Below are 14510 nucleotides of genomic sequence, written 5' to 3' on the forward strand. Positions count from 1 at the left end.
CTAACCCTAACCATATCCCGAATCCTAAACTTACCGTAAACCTAACCCCAACCCCAACTTCAACCCTAACCCTAACCCAAACCCTAACACTCACCCTGACCCAAACCCTAACCCTAACCGTAACCCTAACCCAAACCCTAACCCTAACCCTAACCCAAACCCTAACACTAACTCTAACCCTAACCCTAACCCTAACCATGTCCCGAACCCTAATCCCTACCGGGAACCTAACCCCAACCCCAACCCCAACACCAACCGTAACACAAACCCTAACCCTAACCCTAACCCTAACCCTAACCCAAACCCTAACACTAACTCTAACCCTAACCCTAACCCTAACCATATCCCGAACCCTAATCCTAACTGTAAACCTAACCCCAAACCCAACCCCAACTCTAACCCCAACCCAAACCCTACCCCAACCATAACCCTAACCCTAACCCAAACCCTAACCTAACACTAACCAAAACCCTGACCCTAACCCCAACCCTAAGCATAATTATCTTCCGCCATGGTAAGACCACACCATGAACCACATTGTGTCTAACCCTAACTGTAAACCTAACTATAAACCTAACCCTGTCGCTAACCCTAACCCTAACCCTAACCCCAACTTTCTTCTGCCTTGGTAAGACCACACCTGAAATCACAGGTCAGACCACCCTAAAACTAACCCTAACCCAAACCCTAACCCCAACCCTAACACTAACCCTAACCCTTACCCTAAACACAACTGGAATCACATTGTGTCTACCCGAACCCTAACCCTAACCCCAACCCTAAGCATAATTATCTTCCGCCATGGTCAGACCACACCAGGAACCACATTGTGTCTAACCCTAACTGTAAACCTAACCATAAACCTAACCCTGTCGCTAACCATAACCCTAACCCTAACCCCGACTCTCTTCTGCCTTGGTAAGACCACACCTGAAATCACAGGTCAGACCACCCTAAAGCTAACACTAACCCAAACCCAAACCCTAACCCTAACCCTAACCCTAACCCTAACCCTTACCCTAAACACAACTGGAATCACATTGTGTCTACCCGAACCCTAACCCTAACCCCAACCCTAAGCATAATTATCTTCCGCCATGGTCAGACCACACCAGGAACCACATTGTGTCTAACCCTAACTGTAAACCTAACCATAAACCTAACCCTGTCGCTAACCATAACCCTAACCCTAACCCCGACTCTCTTCTGCATTGGTAAGACCACACCTGAAATCACAGGTCAGATCACCCTAAAGCTAATCCTAACCCAAACCCTAGCCCTAACCCTACCCCTAACCCAAACCCAAACCCTAACACTAACCCTAACCCTAACCCTAACCCTAACCCTAACCCTAACCATATCCCGAATCCTAATCCTTACCGTAAACATAACACCAACCCCAACCCCAACTCCAACCGTAACCCTAACCCAAACCCTAACCCTAACGCTAACCCTAACCCTAACCCAAACCGTAACCCTTACTCTAACCCTAACCCTAACCCTATCCCGAACCCTAATCCTAACCGTAAACCTAACCCCAACCCCAACCCCAACTCTAACCCCAACCCAAACCCCAACCCGAACCATAACACTAACCCTAACCTAACCCTAACCCTAACCCTTACCCTAAACACAATTGGAATCACATTGTGTCTACCCTAACATTAACCCTAACCGTAACCCTAACCCTAACCCTAACCATAACCCTTACCCTAAACACAACTGGAATTACATTCTGTCTACCCTAACCCTAAACCTAACCCCAACCCTAAGCCTAAGTATCCTCTGCCATGGTCAGACCACACCAGGAACCACATTGTGTCTAACCCTAAATGTAAACCTAACCATAAAACTAACCCTGTCGCTAACCATAACCCTAACCCTAACCCCAACTCTCTTCTGCCTTGGTAAGACCACACCTGAAATCACAGGTCAGACTACCCTAAAGCTAACACTAACCCAAACCCAAACCCAAACCCTAACCCTAACCCTAACCCTAACCCTAACCCTAACCCTAACCCTAACCCTAACCCTAACCCTAACCCTAACCCTAACCCTAACCCTTACCCTTACCCTTACCCTTACCCTAAACACAACTGGAATCACATTGTGTCTACCCGAACCCTAACCCTAACCCCAACCCTAAGCAAAATTATCTTCCGCCATTTTCAGACCACACCAGGAACCACATTGTGTCTAACCCTAACTGTAAAACTAACCATAAACCTAACCCTGTCGCTAACCATAACCCTAACCCTAACCCCGACTCTCTTCTGCATTGGTAAGACCACACCTGAAATCACAGGTCAGATCACCCTAAAGCTAACACTAACCCTAACCTTAATCCTAACCCTTACCCTTACCCTAAACACAACTGGAATCACATTGTGTCTACCCGAACCCTAACCCTAACCCCAACCCTAAGCATAATTATCTTCCGCCATGGTCAGACCACACCAGGAACCACAGAACCCTGTCGCTAACCATAACCCTAACTCTAACCCCGACTCTCTTCTGCATTGGTAAGACCACACCTGAAATCACAGGTCAGATCACCCTAAAGCTAACCCTAACCCAAACCCTAACCCTAACCCTAACCCTACCCCTAACCCAAACCCTAACCCTAACTCTAACCCTAACCCTAACCCTAACCATATCCCGAATCCTAATCCTTACCGTACACCTAACCCCAACCCCCAGCCCAACTCCAACCCTAACCCTAACCCAAACCCTAACCCTAACCCTAACCCTAACCCTAAACCTAACCCTAACCATATCCCGAATCCTAAACTTACCGTAAACCTAACCCCAACCCCAACTTCAACCCTAACCCTAACCCAAACCCTAACACTCACCCTGACCCAAACCCTAACCCTAACCGTAACCCTAACCCAAACCCTAACCCTAACCCTAACCCAAACCCTAACACTAACTCTAACCCTAACCCTAACCCTAACCATGTCCCGAACCCTAATCCCTACCGGGAACCTAACCCCAACCCCAACCCCAACACCAACCGTAACACAAACCCTAACCCTAACCCTAACCCTAACCCTAACCCAAACCCTAACACTAACTCTAACCCTAACCCTAACCCTAACCATATCCCGAACCCTAATCCTAACTGTAAACCTAACCCCAAACCCAACCCCAACTCTAACCCCAACCCAAACCCTACCCCAACCATAACCCTAACCCTAACCCAAACCCTAACCTAACACTAACCAAAACCCTCACCCTAACCCCAACCCTAAGCATAATTATCTTCCGCCATGGTAAGACCACACCATGAACCACATTGTGTCTAACCCTAACTGTAAACCTAACTATAAACCTAACCCTGTCGCTAACCCTAACCCTAACCCTAACCCCAACTTTCTTCTGCCTTGGTAAGACCACACCTGAAATCACAGGTCAGACCACCCTAAAACTAACCCTAACCCAAACCCTAACCCCAACCCTAACACTAACCCTAACCCTTACCCTAAACACAACTGGAATCACATTGTGTCTACCCGAACCCTAACCCTAACCCCAACCCTAAGCATAATTATCTTCCGCCATGGTCAGACCACACCAGGAACCACATTGTGTCTAACCCTAACTGTAAACCTAACCATAAACCTAACCCTGTCGCTAACCATAACCCTAACCCTAACCCCGACTCTCTTCTGCATTGGTAAGACCACACCTGAAATCACAGGTCAGATCACCCTAAAGCTAACCCTAACCCAAACCCTAGCCCTAATCCTACCCCTAACCCAAACCCAAACCCTAACACTAACCCTAACCCTAACCCTAACCCTAACCCTAACCCTAACCCTAACCATATCCCGAATCCTAATCCTTACCGTAAACATAACACCAACCCCAACCCCAACTCCAACCGTAACCCTAACCCAAACCCTAACCCTAACGCTAACCCTAACCCTAACCCAAACCGTAACCCTTACTCTAACCCTAACCCTAACCCTATCCCGAACCCTAATCCTAACCGTAAACCTAACCCCAACCCCAACCCCAAGTCTAACCCCAACCCAAACCCCAACCCTAACCATAACACTAACCCTAACCTAACCCTAACCCTAACCCTTACCCTAAACACAATTGGAATCACATTGTGTCTACCCTAACCTTAACCCTAACCGTAACCCTTACCCTAACCCTAACCATAACCCTTACCCTAAACACAACTGGAATTACATTCTGTCTACCCTAACCCTAAACCTAACCCCAACCCTAAGCCTAAGTATCCTCTGCCATGGTCAGACCACACCAGGAACCACATTGTGTCTAATCCTAAATGTAAACCTAACCATAAAACTAACCCTGTCGCTAACCATAACCCTAACCCTAACCCCAACTCTCTTCTGCCTTGGTAAGACCACACCTGAAATCACAGGTCAGACTACCCTAAAGCTAACACTAACCCAAACCCAAACCCTAACCCTAACCCTAACCCTAACCCTAACCCTAACCCTTACCCTTACCCTTACCCTTACCCTAAACACAACTGGAATCACATTGTGTCTACCCGAACCCTAACCCTAACCCCAACCCTAAGCAAAATTATCTTCCGCCATGGTCAGACCACACCAGGAACCACATTGTGTCTAACCCTAACTGTAAAACTAACCATAAACCTAACCCTGTCGCTAACCATAACCCTAACCCTAACCCCGACTCTCTTCTGCATTGGTAAGACCACACCTGAAATCACAGGTCAGATCACCCTAAAGCTAACACTAACCCTAACCTTAATCCTAACCCTTACCCTTACCCTAAAAACAACTGGAATCACATTGTGTCTACCCGAACCCTAACCCTAACCCCAACCCTAAGCATAATTATCTTCCGCCATGGTCAGACCACACCAGGAACCACAGAACCCTGTCGCTAACCATAACCCTAACCCTAACCCCGACTCTCTTCTGCATTGGTAAGACCACACCTGAAATCACAGGTCAGATCACCCTAAAGCTAACCCTAACCCAAACCCTAACCCTAACCCTACCCCTAACCCAAACCCTAACCCTAACTCTAACCCTAACCCTAACCCTAACCATATCCCGAATCCTAATCCTTACCGTACACCTAACCCCAACCCCCAGCCCAACTCCAACCCTAACCCTAACCGTAACCCTAACCCAAACCCTAACCCTAACCCTAACCCAAACCCTAACACTAACTCTAACCCTAACCCTAACCCTAACCATATCCCGAACCCTAATCCCTACCGGGAACCTAACCCCAACCCCAACCCCAACACCAACCGTAACACAAACCCTAACCCAAACCCTAACCCTAACCCTAACCCAAACCCTAACACTAACTCTAACCCTAAACCTAACCCTAACCATATCCCGAACCCTAATCCTAACTGTAAACCTAACCCCAAACCCAACCCCAACTCTAACCCCAACCCAAACCCTACCCCAACCATAACACTAACCCTAACCCAAACCCTAACCTAACACTAACCAAAACCCTGACCCTAACCCCAATCCTAAGCATAATTATCTTCCGCCATGGTAAGACCACACCATGAACCACATTGTGTCTAACCCTAACTGTAAACCTAACCATAAACCTAACCCTGTCGCTAACCCTAACCCTAACCCTAACCCCAACTTTCTTCTGCCTTGGTAAGACCACACCTGAAATCACAGGTCAGACCACCCTAAAACTAACCCTAACCCAAACCCTAACCCCAACCCTAACACTAAACCTAACTCTAACCCTAACCCTAACCCAAACCCTAACCCTAACCCAAACCCTAATACTAACACTAACCCTAACCCTAACCCTACCCCTAACCCTAATCCTTACCGTGAACCTCACCCCAACCCCAACCCCAACTCCAACCGTAACCCTAACTCAAACGCTAACCCTAACCATATCCCGAATCCTAAACTTACCGTAAACCTAACCCGAAACCCCAAATCCAACCCTAACCCTAACCCAAACCCTAACACTCACCCTGACCCTAACCCTAACCCTAACCGTAACCCTAACCCAAATCCTAACCCTAACCCTAACCCAAACCCTAACACTAACTCTAACCCTAACCCTAACCCTAACCATATCCCGAACCCTAATCCTTACCGGGAACCTAACCCCAACCCCAACCCCAACTCCAACCGTAACCCAAACCGTAACCCTAACCCTAACCCTAACCCAAACCCTAACACTAACTCTAACCCTAACCCTAACCCTAACCATATCCCGAACCCTAATCCTAACTGTAAACCTAACCCCAACCCCAACCCCAACTCTAACCCCAACCCAAACCCTACCCCAAACATAACCCTAACCCTAACACAAACCCTAACCTAACACTAACCCTAACCCTGACCCTAACCCCAACCCTAAGCATAATTATCTTCCGCCATGGTAAGACCACACCATGAACCACATTGTGTCTAACCCTAACTGTAAACCTAACCATAAACCTAACCCTGTTGCTAACCCTAACCCTAACCCCAACTTTCTTCTGCCTTGGTAAGACCACATCTGAAATCACAGGTCAGACCACCCTAAAACTAACCCTAACCCAAACCCTAACCCTAACCCTACCACTAACCCTAACTCTAACCCTAATCCTAACCCAAACACTAACCCTAACCCAAACCCTAATACTAACTCTAACCCTAACCCTAACCCTAACCATATTCCAAACCCTAATCCTTACCGTGAACCTCACCCCAACCCAAACCCCAACTCCAACCGTAACCCTAACTCAAACCATAACCCAAACCCTAACCCTAACCCTAACCCTAACCATAACCCTAACCCTAACCCTAACCCTAACCCTAACCCTAACCCTAACCCTAACCTAGCCCTAACCCTAACCCTTACCCTAAACACAACTGGAATCACATTGTGTCTACCCTAACCCTAACCCTAACCCTAACCCTAACTCTTACCCTAACCCTAACCCTAACCCTAAACCAAACCCTAACACTAACTCTACCCCTAACCCTAACCCTAACCCTAACCATATCCCGAACCCTAATCCTTTAACGTGAACCTAACCCCAACCCCAACCCCAACTCCAACCGTAACTCTAACCCAAACCCTAACCCTAACACTAACTCTCACCCTAACTCAAACCCTAACCCTAACCCTAACCCTAACCCCAACTCTCTTCTGCCTTGGTAAGACCACACCTGAAATCACAGGTCATACCACCCTAAAGCTAACACTAACACAATCCTTAACCCTAACCCTAACCCTAACCTTAACCCTAACCCTTACCCTAAACACAACTGGAATCACATTGTGTCTACCCGAACCCTAACCCTAACCCCAACCCTAAGCATAATTATCTTCCGCCATGGTGAGACCACACCAGGAAGCACATTGTGTCTAACCCTAACTGTAAACCTAACCATAAACCTAACCCTGTCGCTAACCATAACAATAACCCTAACCCCGACTCTCTTCTAGCTTGGTAAGACCACACCTGAAATCACAGGTCAGATCACCCTAAAGCTAACCCTAACCCAAACCCTAACCCTAACCCTACCCCTAACCCAAACCCTAACCCTAACTCTAACCCTAACCTTAACCCTAACCCTAACTATATCCCGAATCCTAATCCTTACCGTAAACCTAACCCCAACCCCAACCCCAACTCCAACCCTAACCCTAACCCAAACCCTAACCCTAACCCTAACCCTAACCCTAACCCTAACCGTAACCCTAACCCTAACCCTAAACGTAACCGTAACCCTAACCCAAACCCTAACCCTAACCCTAACCCTAACCATATCCCAAACCCTAATCCTTACCGTGAACCTAACCCCAACCCCAACCCCAACTCCAACCGTAACTCTGACTCAAACCCTAACCCTAACCCTAACCCTAACCCAAACCCTAACCCTAACCCTAACCCAAACCCTAACACTACCTCTAACCCTAACCCTAACCCTAACCATATCCCGAACCCTAATCCTAACCGTAAACCTAACCCCAACCCCAACCCCAACTCTAACCCCAACCCAAACCCCAACCCTAACCATAACCGTAACCCTAACCCTAACCTAACCCTAACCCTAATCCTTACCTTAAACACAACTGGAATCACATTGTGTCTACCCTAACCTTAACCCTAACACTAACACTAACCCTAACCCTAACCATAACCCTAACCCTTACCCTAAACACAACTGGAATTACATTCTGTCAACCCTAACCCTAAACCTAACAACAACCCTAAGCCTAAGTATCTTCTGCCATGGTCAGACCACACCAGGAACCACATTGTGTCTAACCCTTAATGTCAACCTAACCATAAATCTAACCCTGTCGCTAACCATAACACTAACCCTAACCCCAAATCTCTTCTGCCTTGGTAAGACCACACCTGAAATCACAGGTCAGACCACCCTAAAGTTAACACTAACCCAAACCCTAACCCTAACCCTAACCCTAACCATAACCCTAACCCTTACCCTAAACATAACTGGAATCACATTGTGTCTACCCGAACCCTCACCCTAACCCCAACCCTAAGCATAATTATCTTCCGCCATGGTCAGACCACACCAGGAACCACATTGTGTCTAACCCTAACTGTAAACCTAACCATAAACCTAACCCTGTCGCTCACCATAACACTAACCCTAACCCCGACTCTCTTCTGCCTTGGTAAGACCACTCCTCAAATCACAGGTCAGATCACCCTAAAGCTAACCCTAACCCAAACCCTAACCCTAACCCTATCCCTAACCCAAACCCTAACCCTAACTCTAACCCTAACCCTAACCCTAACCCTAACCATATCCCGAATCCTAATCCTTACCGAAAACCTAACCCCAACCCCAACCCCAACTCCAACCCTAACGCAAACCCAAACCCTAACCCTAACCCTAACCGTAACCCTAACCCTAACCCTAAACGTAACCGTAACCCTAACCCAAACCCTAACCCTAACAATAACCCAAACCCTAACACTAACCCTAACCCTAACACTAACCATATCCCAAACCCTAATCCTTACCGTGCACCTGACCCCAACCCCAACCCCAACTCCAACCGTAACCCTAACTCAAGCCCTAACCCTAACCCTAAACCCTAACCCTAACCCTAACCCTAACCCAAACCCTAACCTTAACCCTAACCCTAACCCTAACCCTAACCCTAACCCTAACCCTAACCCTAACCCCTAACCCTAACCCTAACCCTAACCCTAACCCTAACCCTAACCCTAACCATAACCCTAACCCTAACCCTAACCCTAACCCTAACCCTAACCCTAACCCTAACCCTAACCCTAACCCAAACCCTAACCCTAACCCTAACCCTAACCCTAACCCTAACCCTAACCCTAACCTTAACCCTAACCCTAACTATATCCCGAATCCTAATCCTTACCGTAAACCTAACCCCAACCCCAACCCCAACTCCAACCCTAACCCTAACCCAAACCCTAACCCTAACCCTAACCCTAACCGTAACCCTAACCCTAACCCTAAACGTAACCGTAACCCTAACCCAAACCCTAACCCTAACCCTAACCATATCCCAAACCCTAATCCTTACCGTGAACCTAACCCCAACCCCAACCCCAACTCCAACCGTAACCCTGACTCAAACCCTAACCCTAACCCTAACCCTAACCCAAACCCTAACCCTAACCCTAACCCAAACCCTAACACTACCTCTAACCCTAACCCTAACCCTAACCATATCCCGAACCCTAATCCTAACCGTAAACCTAACCCCAACCCCAACCCCAACTCTAACCCCAACCCAAACCCCAACCCTAACCATAACCGTAACCCTAACCCTAACCTAACCCTAACCCTAATCCTTACCTTAAACACAACTGGAATCACATTGTGTCTACCCTAACCTTAACCCTAACACTAACCCTAACCCTAACCCTAACCCTAACCCTAACCCTAACCCTTACCCTAAACACAACTGGAATTACATTCTGTCAACCCTAACCCTAAACCTAACCCCAACCCTAAGCCTAAGTATCTTCTGCCATGGTCAGACCACACCAGGAACCACATTGTGTCTAACCCTTAATGTCAACCTAACCATAAATCTAACCCTGTCGCTAACCATAACACTAACCCTAACCCCAAATCTCTTCTGCCTTGGTAAGACCACACCTGAAATCACAGGTCAGACCACCCTAAAGTTAACACTAACCCAAACCCTAACCCTAACCCTAACCCTAACCATAACCCTAACCCTTACCCTAAACATAACTGGAATCACATTGTGTCTACCCGAACCCTCACCCTAACCCCAACCCTAAGCATAATTATCTTCCGCCATGGTCAGACCACACCAGGAACCACATTGTGTCTAACCCTAACTGTAAACCTAACCATAAACCTAACCCTGTCGCTCACCATAACACTAACCCTAACCCCGACTCTCTTCTGCCTTGGTAAGACCACTCCTCAAATCACAGGTCAGATCACCCTAAAGCTAACCCTAACCCAAACCCTAACCCTAACCCTATCCCTAACCCAAACCCTAACCCTAACTCTAACCCTAACCCTAACCCTAACCCTAAATGTAACCGTAACCCTAACCCAAACCCTAACCCTAACCCAAACCCTAACCCTAACACTAACCCTAACCCTAACCCTAACCATATCCCAAACCCTAATCCTTACCGTGCACCTGACCCCAACCCCAACCCCAACTCCAACCGTAACACTAACTCAAGCCCTAACCCTAACCCTAAACCCTAACCCTAACCCTAACCCTAACCCAAACCCTAACCTTAACTCTAACCCTAACCCTAACCCTAACCCTAACCCTAACCCCTAACCCTAACCCTAACCCTAACCCTAACCCTAACCCTAACCCTAACCCTAACCCTAACCCAAACCCTAACCCTAACCCTAACCCTAACCCTAACCCTAACCCTAACCCTAACCCTAACCCTAACCCTAACCATATCCCGAACCCAAACCCTAACCCTAACCCTAACCATATCCCGAACCCTAATCCTAACTGTAAACCTAACCCCAACCCCAACCCCAACTCTAACCCCAACCCAAACACTACCCCAAACATAACCCTAACCCTAACACAAACCCTAACCTAACACTAACCCTAACCCTGACAATAACCCCAACCCTAAGCATAATTATCTTCCGCCATGGTAAGACCACACCATGAACCACATTGTGTCTAACCCTAACTGTAAACCTAACCATAAACCTAACCCTGTTGCTAACCCTAACCCTAACCCCAACTTTCTTCTGCCTTGGTAAGACCTCATCTGAAATCACAGGTCAGACCACCCTAAAACTAACCCTAACCCAAACCCTAACCCTAACCCTAACACTAACCCTAACTCTAACCCTAATCCTAACCCAAACACTAACCCTAACCCAAACCCTAATACTAACTCTAACCCTAACCCTAACCCTAACCATATTCCAAACCCTAATCCTTACCGTGAACCTCACCCCAACCCAAACCCCAACTCCAACCGTAACCCTAACTCAAACCATAACCCAAACCCTAACCCTAACGCTAACCCTAACCATAACCCTAACCCTAACCCTAACCCTAACCCTAACCCTAACCCTAACCTAGCCCTAACCCTAACCCTTACCCTAAACACAACTGGAATCACATTGTGTCTACCCTAACCCTAACCCTAACCCTAACTCTTACCCTAACCCTAACCCTAACCCTAAACCAAACCCTAACACTAACTCTAACCCTAACCCTAACCCTAACCCTAACGATATCCCGAACCCTAATCCTTTAACGTGAACCTAACCCCAACCCCAACCCCAACTCCAACCGTAACTCTAACCCAAACCCTAACCCTAACCCTAACTCTCACCCTAACTCAAACCCTAACCCTAACCCTAACCCTAACCCCAACTCTCTTCTGCCTTGGTAAGACCACACCTGAAATCACAGGTCATACCACCCTAAAGCTAACACTAACACAATCCCTAACCCTAACCCTAACCCTAACCCTTACCCTAAACACAACTGGAATCACATTGTGTCTACCCGAACCCTAACCCTAACCCCAACCCTAAGCATAATTATCTTCCGCCATGGTGAGACCACACCAGGAAGCACATTGTGTCTAACCCTAACTGTAAACCTAACCATAAAACTAACCCTGTCGCTAACCATAACAATAACCCTAACCCCGACTCTCTTCTAGCTTGGTAAGACCACACCTGAAATCACAGGTCAGATCACCCTAAAGCTAACCCTAACCCAAACCCTAACCCTAACCCTAACCCTAACCCTAACCCTAACCCAAACCCTAACCTTAACTCTAACCGTAACCCTAACTCAAGCCCTAACCCTAACCCTAAACCCTAACCCTAACCCTAACCCTAAACCCTAACCCTAACCCTAACCCTAACCCAAACCCTAACCTTAACTCTAACCCTAACCCTAACCCTAACCCTAACCCTAACTCTAACCCTAACCCTAACCCTAACCCTAACCCTAACCCTAACCCTAACCATATCCCGAACCCTAACCCTAACCCTAACCCTAACCCTAACCATATCCCGAACCCTAATCCTAACTGTAAACCTAACCCCAACCCCAACCCCAACTCTAACCCCAACCCAAACCCTACCCCAAACATAACCCTAACCCTAACACAAACCCTAACCTAACACTAACCCTAACCCTGACCCTAACCCCAACCCTAAGCATAATTATCTTCCGCCATGGTAAGACCACACCATGAACCACATTGTGTCTAACCCTAACTGTAAACCTAACCATAAACCTAACCCTGTTGCTAACCCTAACCCTAACCCCAACTTTCTTCTGCCTTGGTAAGACCACATCTGAAATCACAGGTCAGACCACCCTAAAACTAACCCTAACCCAAACCCTAACCCTAACCCTAACACTAACCCTAACTCTAACCCTAATCCTAACCCGAACACTAACCCTAACCCAAACCCTAATACTAACTCTAACCCTAACCCTAACCCTAACCATATTCCAAACCCTAATCCTTACCGTGAACCTCACCCCAACCCAAACCCCAACTCCAACCGTAACCCTAACTCAAACCATAACCCAAACCCTAACCCTAACCCTAACCCTAACCATAACCCTAACCCTAACCCTAACCCTAACCCTAACCTAGCCCTAACCCTAACCCTTACCCTAAACACAACTGGAATCACATTGTGTCTACCCTAACCCTAACCCTAACCCTAACTCTTACCCTAACCCTAACCCTAACCCTAAACCAAACCCTAACACTAACTCTAACCCTAACCCTAACCCTAACCATATCCTGAACCCTAATCCTTTAACGTGAACCTAACCCCAACCCCAACCCCAACTCCAACCGTAACTCTAACCCAAACCCTAACCCTAACACTAACTCTCACCCTAACTCAAACCCTAACGCTAACCCTAACCCTAACCCCAACTCTCTTCTGCCTTGGTAAGACCACACCTGAAATCACAGGTCATACCACCCTAAAGCTAACACTAACACAATCCCTAACCCTAACCCTAACCCTAACCTTAACCCTAACCCTAACCCTAACCCTTACCCTAAACACAACTGGAATCACATTGTGTCTACCCGAACCCTAACCCTAACCCCAACCCTAAGCATAATTATCTTCCACCATGGTGAGACCACACCAGGAAGCACATTGTGTCTAACCCTAACTGTAAACCTAACCATAAAACTAACCCTGTCGCTAACCATAACAATAACCCTAACCCCGACTCTCTTCTAGCTTGGTAAGACCACACCTGAAATCACAGGTCAGATCACCCTAAAGCTAACCCTAACCCAAACCCTAACCCTAACCCTAACCCTAACCCTACCCCTAACCCAAACCCTAACCCTAACTCTAACCCTAACCTTAACCCTAACCCTAACTATATCCCGAATCCTAATCCTTACCGTAAACCTAACCCCAACCCCAACCCCAACTCCAACCCTAACCCTAACCCTAACCCAAACCCTAACCCTAACCCTAACCCTAACCCTAACCCTAACCCTAACCCAAACCCTAACCCTAACCCTAACCCTAACCATAACCCTAACCCTAACCCTAACCCTAACCCTAACCCTAACCTAGCCCTAACCCTAACCCTTACCCTAAACACAACTGGAATCACATTGTGTCTACCCTAACCCTAACCCTAACCCTAACTCTTACCCTAACCCTAACCCTAACCCTAAACCAAACCCTAACACTAACTCTAACCCTAACCCTAACCCTAACCATATCCTGAACCCTAATCCTTTAACGTGAACCTAACCCCAACCCCAACCCCAACTCCAACCGTAACTCTAACCCAAACCCTAACCCTAACACTAACTCTCACCCTAACTCAAACCCTAACCCTAACCCTAACCCTAACCCCAACTCTCTTCTGCCTTGGTAAGACCACACCTGAAATCACAGGTCATACCACCCTAAAGCTAACACTAACACAATCCCTAACCCTAACCCTAACCCTAACCTTAACCCTAACCCTAACCCTAACCCTTACCCTAAACACAA

This window comes from Anolis sagrei, chromosome 1, assembly GCF_037176765.1.
Source record: "Anolis sagrei isolate rAnoSag1 chromosome 1, rAnoSag1.mat, whole genome shotgun sequence".
In the NCBI taxonomy this organism is placed as follows: domain Eukaryota; kingdom Metazoa; phylum Chordata; class Lepidosauria; order Squamata; family Dactyloidae; genus Anolis; species Anolis sagrei.